Raw genomic sequence first — 15623 nt, 5'->3', positions numbered from 1 at the left:
GTCATTTTCACAAGACAATTTATGGTATTATCAACTGAGTAGGTGATTTACGGTGTGAGATGATGAATTGTATTTCTTTTTATTTGAAAGTGAGAAGTCTTATGTTCTAATCTCATTAAAAACGAATTTGAACCACATTATTGCTAGCCTATTGTAAGATTAAACTCACCCCTCCCACTTAGTGTAATATTGTTTGTTAAAAAAAAAAAATTGTAAGGAATGAGAGACGACTCACGCACATACATGATTGCTTCATGTAAAACTTTTATACTTTTTATGTGCTGTATTTGTTGCGGGCTGCATACCAGTCGGAAGAAAATCCTTTTTAGGATAAAATTCTATATTAAGTCGGAACTCTTAAATGATAGATATATATTGCATCAATTTGAGAGTGTGATTTCTTGTGCACTCCAATTCCTGGATTGTAGGAACTCCATGAATATAACGAACTGGCTAAAGACTTGTTGGATCAAGTCTCCGTGTCTTGCGGAACAAGAATGGTCAATCTCATTGAAGTCGTTCGGCCCATGACCAAACTTTTGAAGTATTTGTATTCCGATTTGCTTTCCCTGAACAATCATGGTCCCACACTTGAACAACGCCATACTAAGAAGAAACCGGCTAAGAAGACAGTCCTTTCGTCTAACCATTAACTACTTCGTTACCCAGCGTCTAGCGGAATAAAAAAAATTCAGGAGATCATGCAGCAGAACGCTGCTGCGCAGTAGAAAGTGATCACTATCCGGAAGGGAGGGAGGTCTAACTCTCTCCATTCACCGCTAGTCTCCGAAAGGATCATCTGCCATGATCCAATTTAATCAAGTTACATCTATTCGAACAAACGCCCACCTATTCGGACTAGTACAAGTAACACTCAAAAATGCATCCTAAAAACTAGTCATTTTCCATGCATCTTAAAAGCAAGGGAGTGGGGCTAAAATAAAGTAACATGAATCAGCCACTACTAAGGAACATGGAGTGAGATAATGGGACTTGGAGTCTAAGCTTTTTATGCTTATAGGCCTAGAATCCCATAAGAGCGATTGGAGTGTTTTTCTTGTAGGTCCACCGCTCTCATTGGTGACAAGCGAAGATGGTGCCATGAGCTTTCTCATCATGATTACAAGATTTACTTGTTAAGGAATGCCGGTGCCTCTGCTTTTGTTAGTAGCGAATAACAGAGTGTTCACATCTTTCCGTCCTTGGGTAACTTGAGGGTTTACTTGGATGATCCTAACTTGGGGTGAACTTTCAATATTTTTAGATGGTTCTCCCTCTTTTTTGTTTGGATACCGTAGTTGAAGGCAAAACTCATCCGAATTGGAGCGTAAAAACACACTCAAAGAGATAAAATGGAACCAAATCAGAAGAAACAGAAAGCAACAAAACCATAACTCAGCAGCACAAAATCCCCTCAAAGTCGAATGCATCTAAAATCAGAAGAAAAGTAGGTAAATATCCACCAACTTGTCAATGATACCGATGTCTGTTGCACGTTAAACAAACAATGTCATGCTTTAAAACCTCCACTATATACTTAAGAATAAAGAAAATCATAATGAAGCTTTAAAGTTGGATGCAGCTTAAATCAGGAAATGCAGATGTTAAAGAAAACTCTATCCAAATCCCAAACGAATGGTATTTGAGTATAGTCGAACATAACAAGCATGATTGAAACCTGCTTCTAGAATCTAGACACAATAACTTTCCATCTGATCAATAACTCATGCGAGGCGGGGGGAGGGGTGGGGGGATGGGTACCAAGATAACAACACAACGAAACTTATTGCAACACCTAAAGCACTTGAGATTAGAAAACGCCCTTGGTTGGATTAGATTAGCAACCAGTCTAAAAATAGAGTGGAAATTAGATCATCATCCAGAGAAGCCAAGATTAATAAGGAGAATGCTTGTTGCTTAGCCTAATGAGTTCCTTAGAAACGCAAAGACCACTTATCTTGGTTTTCTTTCATATTTCCTTTGCAATGATATTTGAATAAACGAGCAGCAAGAGTATTCTTACCTTGAACACCATGGTAAGCTTCTGGGAGAGGCTTTTCTCCTCCGTGCTTCCTCAAGCGACTGTTTGTTGGCCCCTAAATTTAGACTAGGGTGATGTAGACCATTTGGAATGTTTGATGTTGCAGGTGAAAAGTAGACCTCTTCTGATCCCTGGTTTTCTAACTGCTGGTCGACTAATGTTTTTGTGAAGAAACATTTCAGATATAAGAATCTAGGAAGAAAGAAAAGAAAACAACGATTAATAGATAAACATAAATCAATCTCATCATATCCCCAACAGACATTCCATTACATTCGGGTCCAACAGTTTCTCGATTAACACTAGGTACAGAAATAGGCACGAGATTCAAATGCTCTAATATCTACACCCTGAGGCGGCCGGGTTATGACGCATGAATTTACCACAAAGCTCATGACTAGCTGGTGCACACGGCACAGCTACATCAACTCCCGATCAATTCCAGATACCGGTACCAATGAGCTGTGAGTCGAGCGTCGGCATCAGCAGCAGCAGAAGGAGCAGTATCCAGTCAACTGTTTGCACTTGATACAATGTGCCTAGGTCAATTACACCTAAATCTGAAGACATTACAATTTATAGGTGACCCCGTAGCACAATTAGACACAACCGTCCCTCCCTGCCTATTAATAGCGTGACAACAGTCAAGATCAGCAAATGGTTAGTTACTAGTCCTTCAGATTAGACAATATGCGGCAACAAGATGTACGATTCTGGAAAATAAATATAACAAGAAAATGATTGATGTTACTACGGGAAAAGAGAAAATAACAGAGATTGTATGGCACCTGACTGGCAACAAGGTTGGAGATATGGTGTTCAAAGATCAAGAAAACGCCATATTCATTGCTTGGGTTCGAAACGTAATTCCAAATTTCTTTTCCATAAATGCAGTGCAACAACAATCGGTCCACATTTCAAAAAAATCGTGTTCACTTTTTTAGGCCTATGGAATGAGAAATTTGCTATCAATTTAGGGTCCAATTTTTTCCATTTGCGTTGAACATAATTCTCGAATATTTTTGGATACGTGTCTCTGGATGTCGAAAGTAAGGGGTGATGAAATTTCATTTTTGGTCAAAAACAGGCAACACCTCCGAGGTTTCTCTCATATGCACGCCAAGTCTGGTGGCGGCCAATTCACATCCTCTCAATATGTTCAGATTTCCATTTGTCATGAAATGGAATCGATCTTGAGAGAACATGAATTAGTTCAACAGCATGTCCACTAGACTTGGCGTGCATATCAGAAAACTCAAGAAGGTGCTGGCAGGTTTGGGCCAAAAGTGAAATGTCATCGCCCTTAGATCCACATTCCGGCGCCGTATGATTTTGAGGTATCCAAAATCATAAGAGGAATATGTTGGACCCTAAATCGATTGCAGATTAAAAATATATTTGAAAATGTATAGTAAAACTAAGAACTCAAACTAAAAGATTGAATGTCAATTTTAAACCCGTTCTATGCAAAAAACTGATAAAGACAAAGCAAAATAGAAAAATTTCAAACACATAAGAATTAGCTTTACGAGGGGAAAAACCTCAGAGAGAAAAACCCTTGGGCAAGATTGCCAACCATAATCCACAAGGAAAAGATGAAGACTTTACAAGATTCATACAAGACCCAGGTACATAACCTAGTGAGCCTTGTCCTCTCAATCTTGTCCTCACAATTGTTGACAATTTCACACAGCTTTGCATAGAACTCAGGAAAGGTCTCATCTTCTTCCATCTTGATTCTCTCAAATTGTGAAGTGAACACTTCAAGCTTTGCCTCTTTCTTTGTTACTATTCCTTCATATGTGTCCTGCAAAATGTCCCATGCTTCCTAGGAAGTTTCACAGTTACGTATGAAAATAAATTGATCAGGAAAAACAACATTAAATAAAGCATTCAACCCTTTTTGATTATTAGTGGAGTGTGTGACCTTAACAGTAGTCCACTCTTCCCTAGGTGTAAGAACAACTTCACTAACATCATCTACTACATCTTTGCTATCAGAAGACTTCTTTTTGTTATTAATTTTAACAATTTTTGTGGGCAAAGTATGCCCATGGACCACTGTAATCCAAACCCTATCATCTAAAGCCCATAAAAAAAGACTTCATCTTTGCTTTCCTATCTCCATAATTCTCCCCATTGAAGTATGAAGGGTGAGAGACAGAACCAACAGCCCGGTCCATCCCACGTTCCCTAGGATCCACTCTAAGTGTATCTAGAGACCTGCTCTGGTGCCAATTTAAAATGTAAAGTAAAACCAAGAATTCAAACTAAAAGATTGAATGTCAATTTTAAACCCATTCTATGCAAAGAACTAACAAAGACAAAGCAAAATAGCAAAATACCAAACACACAAGAATTAGCTTTACAAGCGGAAAAACCTCAGAGAGGAAAACCCCTTGGGCAAGATTGCCAACAATATTCCACTAAGGAAAAGATGAAGACTTTACAAGATTCATACGAGACCCAGGTACACAACCTAGTGAGCATTGTCCTCTCAATCTCGAACGTCTGATGCACACAACAGGGTTGCACACAGTTGGATTTGAACGAAGTGCAAAACAGCTTCCTTTGCTCACTCAAATGCAATATGGATATTCTGCGTTGCAAAAGATGTCCTCCTTTGAGTGTGAATGACCTATTAAATAGGTGACCTTACACACTTTTCTGGGACTAGAAAGTCCTTCCTCAATTAATCTTCACGTCTAATCCCTTTATTTTCTCCAACAATCAGTTGATGTGATTGCCACCATCTTTGACCAACCAATCTAATCCTAACAGGCTGGACTAATAAAACTAATTGACATGAGATCTTTCATGATAATTGCAAGATCAATTACATACTGAATTAAATATAAATTACAATTTATCTAGAAAATAAGCCAAATTAAATCACATTTACAAAATTGAACTATTTGAAAAATACAACCAGTATGTCTCAATTACGTTTTGACCCAAACAATGAATATGGCATTTTCTTGATCTTCGAACAACATCTCTCCAAACGCATCAAGAACATGTTAGTATATAATTTGGGTCCCAACTCTTCCAACCACAAACGCTTGTCCGGACGGCAAAGTGAGCAAATCCGGCATGGTGAAACGGTTTGAGAACAAAAGGGTAATTAAATTTTACTGAGAAATAAAAGGAATTTCTTGAAATCTGACTAAAAGAAACGGTAGGGTTTGAGAAGAAGAAACATGAATTGCAGAGAAATGCCTGAGTCGAATGGATTTCTGCTTTTCAACACAAAAAGTGGGGGTACTCTTTGGTTTTCAACATTCCAAAAGGGCCAAAACGTTTACATCCCATGTCGTTTCGAAAGAGAACGTTCCCATCTTCTAATACTTGAAATGAGAAGTGCATGTTTGCTACATGTAAAACTTACCAAATTTTTTTTCCTTCTTCTAACAATGCCTTCATGTAAACATTTATCGTGAAATGTCGATACCAATCCTTACGTGGTTTATCCAATTCGGTTCAGCTAACTACTCAGGACTGGTTTGTGATTGTGGTGCTTTAAAAAAAGGAGCTTATTAAAAAATCTGAAACATCAAATGTGTTTGGTAAAACAAATAAAAATGTATTTTTTTAAACTGCTGTCAATGACAGTATAAAAATAGAAGTAGGGTCTACCATGTTTCTAAAAACAATGTTTTTTTTTCAAAGCATATTAGTGCCCAATTAAAGAATTTTCAAATGGCAAGTATACCCATATATATTTTACAAACTTACTGTGAAATTCCGTTCCTAAATTTCACTATTGTAATTGACGTATTATGTATTAGTAGGACTCTATATTATTTTCTGGACTATATTTTAATTTTAATAATTCTAGATTTTACTTAAACTAATTACGAAGTTTGAATTTTGGTCATTGATTGTTAAAAAATTCGTAGACCTTACGAAGTCACACTAAGTATAATATTTTAGTACTCATTGCTAGGAACCCGTGGGCGCAAGAGATTTGGTTTTAGAACAAGTTTTTACAGGATTTTAAAGTCAAGGGCATTTTTGGTAAAATCCCTCCATTTCTAGATAAATTTATTGGTTATTTGGGTTCACTGGGGTCCACGCCCCTCTTTGGTTTCGGGTTCTCTCTTAGCTTGGGGGGAAGGGGGAAAGAAACCCTCACTCTCTTTCGTAGGAACTCTCTAAAACTCTCTCTGTTTCTACTCCCACATTATCTCATCAACTCCAAGTCTCAAGAAGGGGAGGAATCGAAAATCTCAGAGCATGATCAAAGCAATGGGAGTCCAGGGAGTTGTTTGGGCTTGCAAAATGGTGATTCTTCAACCTCAAGCTGTTGGAATGAGGCCAATGGGTGGCCTAACCTTGCCATTTATACCCCAGGTTCAAGTTTTTAGTGAAAATATGAAATATATGATTATGCTTTTACTGTATTTTTCTTAATCATAAATTTGGTAATTATGATGAAAAGTGGAGTTGAATTATGACTATAGTAGGCTTATTTGATAAGCTAAAAGCACATTCCAAAAGTTTATAATTTCTGATGCTATAAAGGGTTTGAGAAAAATACCATAAAGCCATCATACCAATAGCATTCCAATATGTAATGTTACTATTTTCTCTCGTTTTGTGTGTTCTTTTGTTGTACCTGGTAATATAGCCTCTAATAGTATTGATTTTGTGAATGTTCCTGCTTGAGAGACTATATTGTGTAATTGCACATGCAATGAGAGAATTAGAGATATAGATATATTTGGTTGCACTCAACATTTATATAGGAGACTCTTTTATTAAGGGATGCATGACTTTCTTTTAACTGTCACTCTCATAATATTAGGTTGTATTTTTACAAAATCATACCATGTGCTAGTTGTAATAATTGTGCTAAGAATCTGTTGCCTTCTTTGATCTGGTGTGCATGTTCTATGATGGTGTGACATATAAGTACAGTTTCTGTATGCATGTATGGTTTTTTAGATTGTTGTTGTTGGATTTAGACATTTTTATTGGCAATGGCCTTGTTGCTTATGGATATAGATTTTGTAAGCATATATGGTAATTGTTATATGTATTGATTATCTAATTAAGGTCTCATTGGTTTAACATTATTAGAACTTTTGCATATGTCTAAAGTTGAACGAATACTTATATATACATATAAAATCTGAAAGGAATGGAATTGTTTTCTTGTTTGGTATATCCGCGATGGGTGATCACCGTCTGCACAATTAGACTATGCTTAGACCATCTCCAATGGTGACCTAAAACCTAAAAATATTTAGACCATAAAATTTAGGTTTTAGCCCAGAAACAGCTTTTCTGCTCCAACTCTTCTGGCCTAAAATTTTAGCTCGAGATTATCAAAGAATGAATTAAGGCTATTTTTTTAAATTAACTTAAAAAAAAAAATTATGTAGACTATCCTAAATTAATTATATGAACATTTTAACCTAAAAATATTTAAAATTCCGATAAATTTTGAAAAATCACTAAATCAATACATGAAAATCATGATAAACCACATAAAGTTAATACAAATGACAATTAATAAACCACATAAACTTAAAAAAAAAAAAAGACAATTAATAAACCGCATAAACTTAATACAATCGAAAACTCATAAACTTAATAATGATATCCACCATCTTGACTTGGTGATGGACTTGGGTGATAGTCTTGAGACGAATCGTCATCTTGAAATATACTCTTTGTGGCATCTCTTCGTAAAATGTCCTTTTGCTTACCACGTAAGTATTTCTTCCTCTCTGGAGTGTATTTGTCGAGGTCCTTCATCGTCAAATTAATTTCGAACCGTTCTTGCTCTCTATCCCCTTGTTCCTTCATCGCCAAATGCATTTGGGCCAATTATTCTTGCCGAGAGATATGGTTTTCATTCATTCTTACCATTTCGCTAGCAAATTGTGCACGTATTGGATCTTGAGACTTCCCTTTTCTCTTTGCTTCCTTTTGCTTATCTCTACCCGGGGGCTTGGCAAAAGAAGTTGGTGTCATTTGTTCGACACCTTCATTGTCGGCAAAATTCACACCTTCATTGACATCATTTGGGGGTGAGGCTTCTCTATGAAATAATCTTCCCCATTGTTGGTCCGCATCGGTTCCCCACCTCGGATAATCCTTGAGGATGTTCTAAGCATGATGCAACTTAAAAGCTTGATTTGTTGGTGTAGTTCTTGTCTTGTAAATTGTTGCAACAAATACATAAAAACAATTAGTTGCAAAATACTATTACTTACATGACAACTAAAATATCAACAAAGAAACTCACAATTTTTGAGGCGCCCCTTCCACTAGGCATGTCAACCATGGCTCTCTCCAAGCTTCCCTTCCACAAAGTGCACGCTTTGTTGATAATCTTCCACCGATCATAAACACTACCAGCTTCCCTTCGATTGGCGTTGGAGTTTTTATGGAGCTTATCAACGATTTTACCCTACAAAACCTTTCTATTTTGATTCATGCCGACGACACCATCTTCGCTAACAGAAATCCCTGCCAAACATAAAAGCAATATCTTCGTCAAAGGTCCAATTACGACTTTGTAGACATCGAAATTTCGGTAAATAAATGTTGACCGATAAATCAAAGTTTCAACGCTCATGTATTACATAAATTTTACACGTAGCGTGTGTCTAAACAAACAATCGAAATAAGTTGGAAAAGTCATCAAACAGGACACGTGTCAACACCTGGCAGAAACAACTTATTTCATCTGGAATATTATATTCAAAATTAGGCCTTGGAAAATTCTATAAATAGAAGGCTAATTCATTCATTTAAAGAACCAAAATCATTAGACAAAATTCTTGAAGCTCTGAAACTCTGAAACTCCGAAGCTCTCAAGCATCCAGGTTTCCGAAGAATCAAGAAAGCGTTCTTCGTTCTTCGTTCATCGTTCTTCCAAGATCAAGCCCTGACGGCCTTTGGATTAACAATCACCAATTCAAGATCAAGCCCCGACGGCCCTTGAAGAAAGTGTTCTTCGTTCTTCGTTCAACAGTTCATCCAAGATCAAGCCTCAACGGCCCTTTGGATCAACAATCATCCACCAATCCAAGATCAAGCCCCGACGGCCCTTGGATCAATCATCCACCAATTCAAGATCAAGCCCCAAAGGCCCTTGAAGAACTTCCACCAATTCAAGATCAAGCCCCGACGGCCCTTGAAGAAAGCACCATCGTTCATCATCCGTTCATCCAAGATCAAGCCCCAACGGCCCTTTGGATCAACAACGTCGACAAATCCACACATCCAACCGTTCTTCAAGATTAAGCCCAAAAGCCCTTGAAGATCCGTTCATCACTGTTCTTCAAGATCAAGCCCAAAAGCCCTTGAAGATCCGTTCATCACCGTTATTCAAGATCAAACCTCAACGGCCCTTGAAGAAACGCTCATCCTCAAGATCAAGCCCCAACGGCTCCTTGAAGATCCGCTCAAATCCACCTTCAAAGATCAAGCCCACGGCCCCTTGAAGAAACTTCCAACAGTTCATCCAAGATCAAGCCTCAACGGCCCTTGGATCAACGAAACATCCACAAATCAACACCTTACGGAGATCGAATCAGAGGATCAAAATCGAGAGAGATTGTAACCCAAAATCATCAAAAAACAAATATTTGTTTGTGCACGTTGTTCTTGTCTCTTTCATTTCAGGAATTTTCCGTGTTCACAAATTGGCACGCCCGGTGGGATAATCTCTGCCTTTCATCTCTTTCTCCGTTCAAGAAATTCAAGCGCACTTCCAAAATTAATGGCATCAAGGAAGGCTCAAACTTTTCCCGCAACCGGCTCAAAGAACAAGAGAGTCCTCGTCGCAACTGGTGTCACTTTGGCCATCACGACTCGAAGCATGGCAAGAGCTACTTCTGCCGCCTCTTTCACCTCTGCATCAACTCTGCCAAGGGAACAAAAGCACCCAAGGCACGAGCCTTTGATCACCTTAGCCTCAGTAAGGGCACCAAGGGGGGAAAGCCCAAGGAAATACTCTGAATCCATGCTCTCCGATGCCGATTCAAGCGGCAGTTCAGCCATGCAAGTCATGACCATTGGAGCAACTTCAATCGATGAGCAGCTGGCTCAAATGAATGAAGCAATCGCAAGGCTAACCCGAACTGTGGAAGAAAAAGACTTGCAAATTGCAGCACTAGTCAACCGATTGGAGGCGCAGGACGGCGATAAACCCGACCCAGAGAATGATCCACTAAAGAGAAGAGATGACGAAGAAGAAAAGCCTCAGGTGGAGAAAAACGATGTAAAGCCGGAGCCAGACCAAGTAGCGGCACTCATGGAATCTCTTTCTATCCAACAGCTGCAAGAGATGATCACCAACACCATCAAGGCACAGTACGAAGGGAGCTCAAATACCTCCGGGTTGTACTCGAAGCCGTATTCAAAGAAGATCGACGCCTTAAGGATGCCGAAGGGTTATCAACCGCCAAAGTTCATGCAATTTGATGGAAAGGGAAACCCGAAACAGCACATTGCCCACTTTGTTGAAACTTGCAACAACGCAGGGACCGAAGGGGACTACCTCGCCAAGCAGTTTGTGCACTCGCTAAAAGGAAACGCCTTTGAATGGTACACGGACCTAGACCTTGAGTCCATCAACAGCTGGGAGCAATTGGAGCGGGAATTCCTCAACCGCTTCTACAGCACTCGCCGCACTGTGAGCATGCTAGAGCTAACAAGCACAAAGCAATGGAAGGACGAGCCAGTCATTGACTACATCAACAGATGGCGCACTCTAAGCCTCGACTGTAAAGACAGGCTCTCGGAAACCTCTTCAATCGAGATGTGCATCCAAGGCATGCAATGGGGTTTGCAATACATCTTTCAAGGCATCAAACCACGGACCTTCGAAGAGCTAGCCACCCGCACCCATGACATGGAGTTAAGCATCGCCCATCATGGGAAGAAGGAACCGATCGCCGACTACAAGAATGACAAAGTTCTTGAGACAAAGGTGGAGAAGGCTGCGTGGAAATGCACCAAGGAAGCAATGACGGTCAACACATCTCCCGTCAAAATCTCCACACGAGGCAAGGCGATTCAAACTAAAGCTTTTCATGATCAAGAGATGCGTAGACGCACTTTGAAGGAGCTTGAGGAGAAGACTTATCCATTCCCCGACTCTGATGTGGTTGCCATGCTGGATGACCTGTTGGACAAGAAGGTGATCAGTTTGCCTGAGTGCAGACGGCCGGAAGAGATGAATCGTACCGATAGCCCAAGATACTGTAAATTCCACCGCTTCATCAGCCATCCAACGGAAAAGTGCTTCGTACTGAAAGATCTCATCCTGAAGCTAGCACAACAAGGGAAAATTGAGCTTGACCTCGAAGACACGGTTGCAGCACACACTACTACTATTGTGTTTGAATCACTCGATCCTATGCATCTCCAAAGCATGCATGACCATTCCCGTCAATGTTCAAGTCACATGGCACCTCCTACACAACCATCACCGGGGGCAAGCAACCAAGATGCATCTACTGGTGATAAGAAATGGTGGACATCAACGACCTACAAAAAAACGAGGAAGCCAAGACCACAAGCCACAAGGCCAAAAGAGGAGCCTAAACCCGCCCCTCGAACTTCAGTCTTCGACAGGCTGAATTATTCAAAACCTAGAATTTCGGCACTTGATCGCATCAGTGGTCGAGACCAAACTTCCGTCTTCAAAAGGCTTGAGACGCGAACACCGCAAAGATCTGTCTTTGAAAGGTTATCAAAACCCAAGAAACAAAGCGGCACAGCTAAATCTCCTCCGCAACGGTCGGCTTTGGACAGACTTGAAGAAACTAAGAAGCTTTCTAGAAACAGGAAGACAACGCCAAAGGGAGAAAAGCTCGACAGTCTAGCAAGAAAAAACGATGTTCAAAGCTTGATTCCTTCAAGGATGAAGCGCCAAGCAACTTTGGAAGTCGACACAACAGGACCATTAAAGGTAAGGAGGCGCACCATCATCTACACTGGCCAATCTTCACGGCAACAAACCCAAGAGGACCGCACTGAAGAGGAGGCCCAAGAAGACAAAGAAGACGAAATCCTGGAAGAAGACGTCACTTCCGGCTCTGTCAACTCAAAATCTTCACCTCAATCGCTGGGGGCATGCTCCAAAACCATGCCAGTCAAGTCGAGTGAAGTTGAAGGATGGACTTATGTCACTCCGAAGAAACTGCACAAGAAGCATATGTCTTATCCACAAGTTCATCAATGGGAAAGGGGGCAAAACAGCTCCTGTTCACTTCCAGAACAATGTGAAAGTGTTGGAGATAATGAAACTTTGACACGAAGATCGTCCATCCCCATCACGATGCGTGACATCTTCCCAGAAGACTTCTTCAACTACTCAGTCAAGGCTCCTTGCTATGAAGATTGCGAGGAACGACTCTCTTAGATTGCTTGACGAACCAACCAAAACTCCTGGCCCACAAAAGCATAAACTGTGTACGACAAAATCATCATCAAAATCATTGTTAAATTCATCGCTCATTTGAACTACGTTTTGATTTGATCTCTTTCTTTGGAAGGGTACGTAGGTAGCTTGAATATTCAATTTCAAGTTCAGTCACATCAAAATAAAAAAAAATGTTTTATTAAATAGAGTCAATTTTATTACAAAAAGAAAAAAAAATGTATATATGTATGTCTCGGCCCAGCAGCAGAATGACACGCAAACGAACAACAGGTTCGTCATCGAGCACAGGCCCAGAAGCCCAGAACCGGTTGATGCCATTAGATGCAGCCCAGGCCCATCTCCTTCCTTGCCCACCAGATACAAATCCGGGCCCGGCTCTCAAAGCCCCTTCACCACTCCCAAGCGCCCATCTCCGCTAGACGAACCGTCGACACCATTTCGTTCGATTCCTCTACACCTCCAGTTGCACAGAGGTGAGCATGAAGAAATACGGGCCAACTTTGGTATAAATTCTACAACTTGTATGGATTTCAGGATGTTTGGTGCGGCTCCGGAATTGGGTTCTCGGCTGAAACTACCGGCTCGGAGGATTACGTGGTGGCGATGAGGAATGTCTCAGGAGAGGCATATAATAACTTCTCAGCTCTGGCTGAGAAATTGCGTTCGGATTATGAATTTGGTCACACCTGGATGCCAAGCTCCTTCCTCGTGGCGATTCATCAGTGTCTAGACCTTTGACTACCCTGCCTCGATCCGAACCTTCAAGGAACAGGCATACTGCGTCTACTCCGTCGTAGGGAACCCCCGCCACGCCGATGTAGTCGCCTCCGACGACTGCACTCTATGTGTTTGGGATGTACGAGAGCCTGGATCCACCATGATCATCTCCGCGCTCGAGACCCAGAAGTATTTTTCAAGCTCTCTCTGTAGGTCGTCATTCACGCTGCCGTAGCCTTCAACATGGCTGCTGTAACTTTTTCAAATTGACCAACCATGGTGCGCTCCTCCTTCTTCACCAATGGAGATACTTGCAAGCACTAACCATTGATCAACGCTGACGTCAAAATCTCCTTATCCGCCTTGCCCCGAGCTTGACCATGCCTGAGGTACTGGACATTACGTGCCTCCTTGCTTTGCCTCGAACTCTAATGGCACCTACTCTGCCTAGTATCCGCAGGTCTTCGGCTACGTTATCAGGTTTCAGAAGGGCTGCATGATCGAGATCTTCAACAGCTTCGAGCCCTTGTTTTCTCCATCCCTGATATGTATTGCTAGCTGCCTTCGTCTCCTTACTACTCGTTGTCAGATCGCTGCGGCTGTTGCCCATCGTTGTTTCGAGGCTTCCACTGGCTGCAGCAACTGCACCTCCCCCGTCAACACCTCCCCCGATCGCAGCAGCAAGCTCGACCCCGTGCCCTCCATGGCTGAAGCACCGGTGCTCCGAAGCCCTCTCCAGCTCCCCACCCTCTCCTCCTTGCTCCGCTCCCTGCAAATTCCTCTACCCATCACCTAAATTTATACAGAAAAATATATAATAAAAAAAAGGGATGGTGGAGCAAAGTGGTGCTGCCACCACGTGAAAAAAAAAAGGGTGCATCAGGCACCATTTGCAAAGAAAAAAAAATAATAAAAAAATAATAATATAATAATATATATATATAAAGGGATGGTGCATCTGGCATGATGGGTATGTATTATATATATGTCATGGCGCCAAAAGCATTGTATAAAAAAAAAAAAAAAAAAAGAGAAAGGGTTATGGTGCGGTATGATTATGGTGGCCATCATCTAGTTGGTGGTGGTGGTGTGAGCACCACAGAAAGTAAAAAAAAAAAAAAAAAAAAAAAAAAAAAAGCATTGAGAGAAATAGAAGTCCATTTTATTTATTTTTCTGGAAATTTTACATAAATTTGCATTATACATACCTTAAAAAAAATCAAATCAAATCAAATCAAATTTACAATAAGGGATCTTCAAGGACGATCGGGTGGCGCCTCAGTACTCGGCGGAACCCCAGGAGGAGGAGGCACCGAAGGTTGATCATTTGAGGCTTCATTACGCGGTACAACCCCAGAAGACGAAGGCAAATGCTGCTGGAACAAACCCACAAACCTCTGATGATCAAGTAAAATCTGACCATCAGATTCCTGCATCTGGTTAATCTTCCTCTTCATGTTTGTCGCATAGCTATGTGCGAGCTTATGCAACTATTTATTCTCCTGCTTGAGCCCTTTAATCTCCTGTTTGAGACTCATTACTTCCGCCGCCAATGATTCAACTTGACGGGTTCGAGCAAATAGGCGTTGGGCCATATTAGACACAGAACCTGCACACTGCACACTGAGAGCCAGAGAATCCTTAACAGCCAACTCATCAGACCGTTTGGAGAGTAGTCTGTTATCTTTGGGAGTGACAAGGTTCCGGGCCACCACCGCAGCAGTCATATCATTCTTCATCACCGAATCCCCAACGGTAAGAGGACCAGTAGGGGATATGAAGGATGGGCGCCATATGTTGTCTGGGGAAGGCGGGACTGCCTCTTCACCAAGGTTCAAGTCAAGACGACGGTCGGAGGGGCCAAACATTTTCAAAAGTGTTGAAAGAAAGAAGAAGATCGGACAAATCAAGATCTTAGAAGTGCAAAAAGGGAGTTTCTACAAGCAAAAAAATTCAAGTGTGCTTTGAAACAAACTGCATGCCTCTATAAAAATCAGCATTCGACGGGATTTCAGAGATCGAAAAGGCAAGCTCAGAATTCGAAGAGGCCAATTCAAAAAATCGAAGAGGCAAGCTCAGAAATCGGAGAGGCATCTTGCTTTTCCAGACGCGTCAGCACCCGTCACACGCAAACTCAGCTTTGCGGAAATCACGGGTAATTTGTCGAAGCGCCGATCCCAGATATCGAAGAGACGCCAATCTTTTCCAGACACGTTAGCACCTATCACACGTAAACTCAGCTTTGCGGAAATCACTAGTAATTTGTCGCAGCACCGATCCCAGTTATCGAAGAGGCGTCAGTCTTTTTCAGCCGCGTCGACACCTGTCATATGCACACTCAACTTTGCGCAAATCACGGGCAATTTGTCGAAGATTTTCGGTGAAGGAGAAAACACGTGAAGTTTACTGTTCAATCATCCAACGGTTGCCGACAGAGTGAGAGAACAGTACCGGTTA

At 41.1% G+C, this 15623-nt stretch overlaps 1 long non-coding RNA gene across 1 annotated transcript; it reads right to left on the bottom strand.

Moving 5' to 3' along the window:
* Positions 1 to 3535: 3535 nt before the first annotated feature.
* Positions 3536 to 4656, bottom strand: LOC139190434 (uncharacterized). The gene is made up of 2 exons (XR_011574673.1): positions 4492 to 4656; positions 3536 to 3869 (listed from the first exon to the last, which is right to left on the bottom strand). It is a non-coding gene; the product is annotated as an uncharacterized lncRNA (long non-coding RNA).
* Positions 4657 to 15623: the final 10967 nt, after the last annotated feature.

This window comes from Malus domestica, chromosome 13 (genome assembly GCF_042453785.1).
Source record: "Malus domestica chromosome 13, GDT2T_hap1".
Taxonomy (NCBI): Eukaryota; Viridiplantae; Streptophyta; class Magnoliopsida; order Rosales; family Rosaceae; genus Malus; species Malus domestica.
This window is presented reverse-complemented; position numbering and strand designations above follow the sequence as displayed.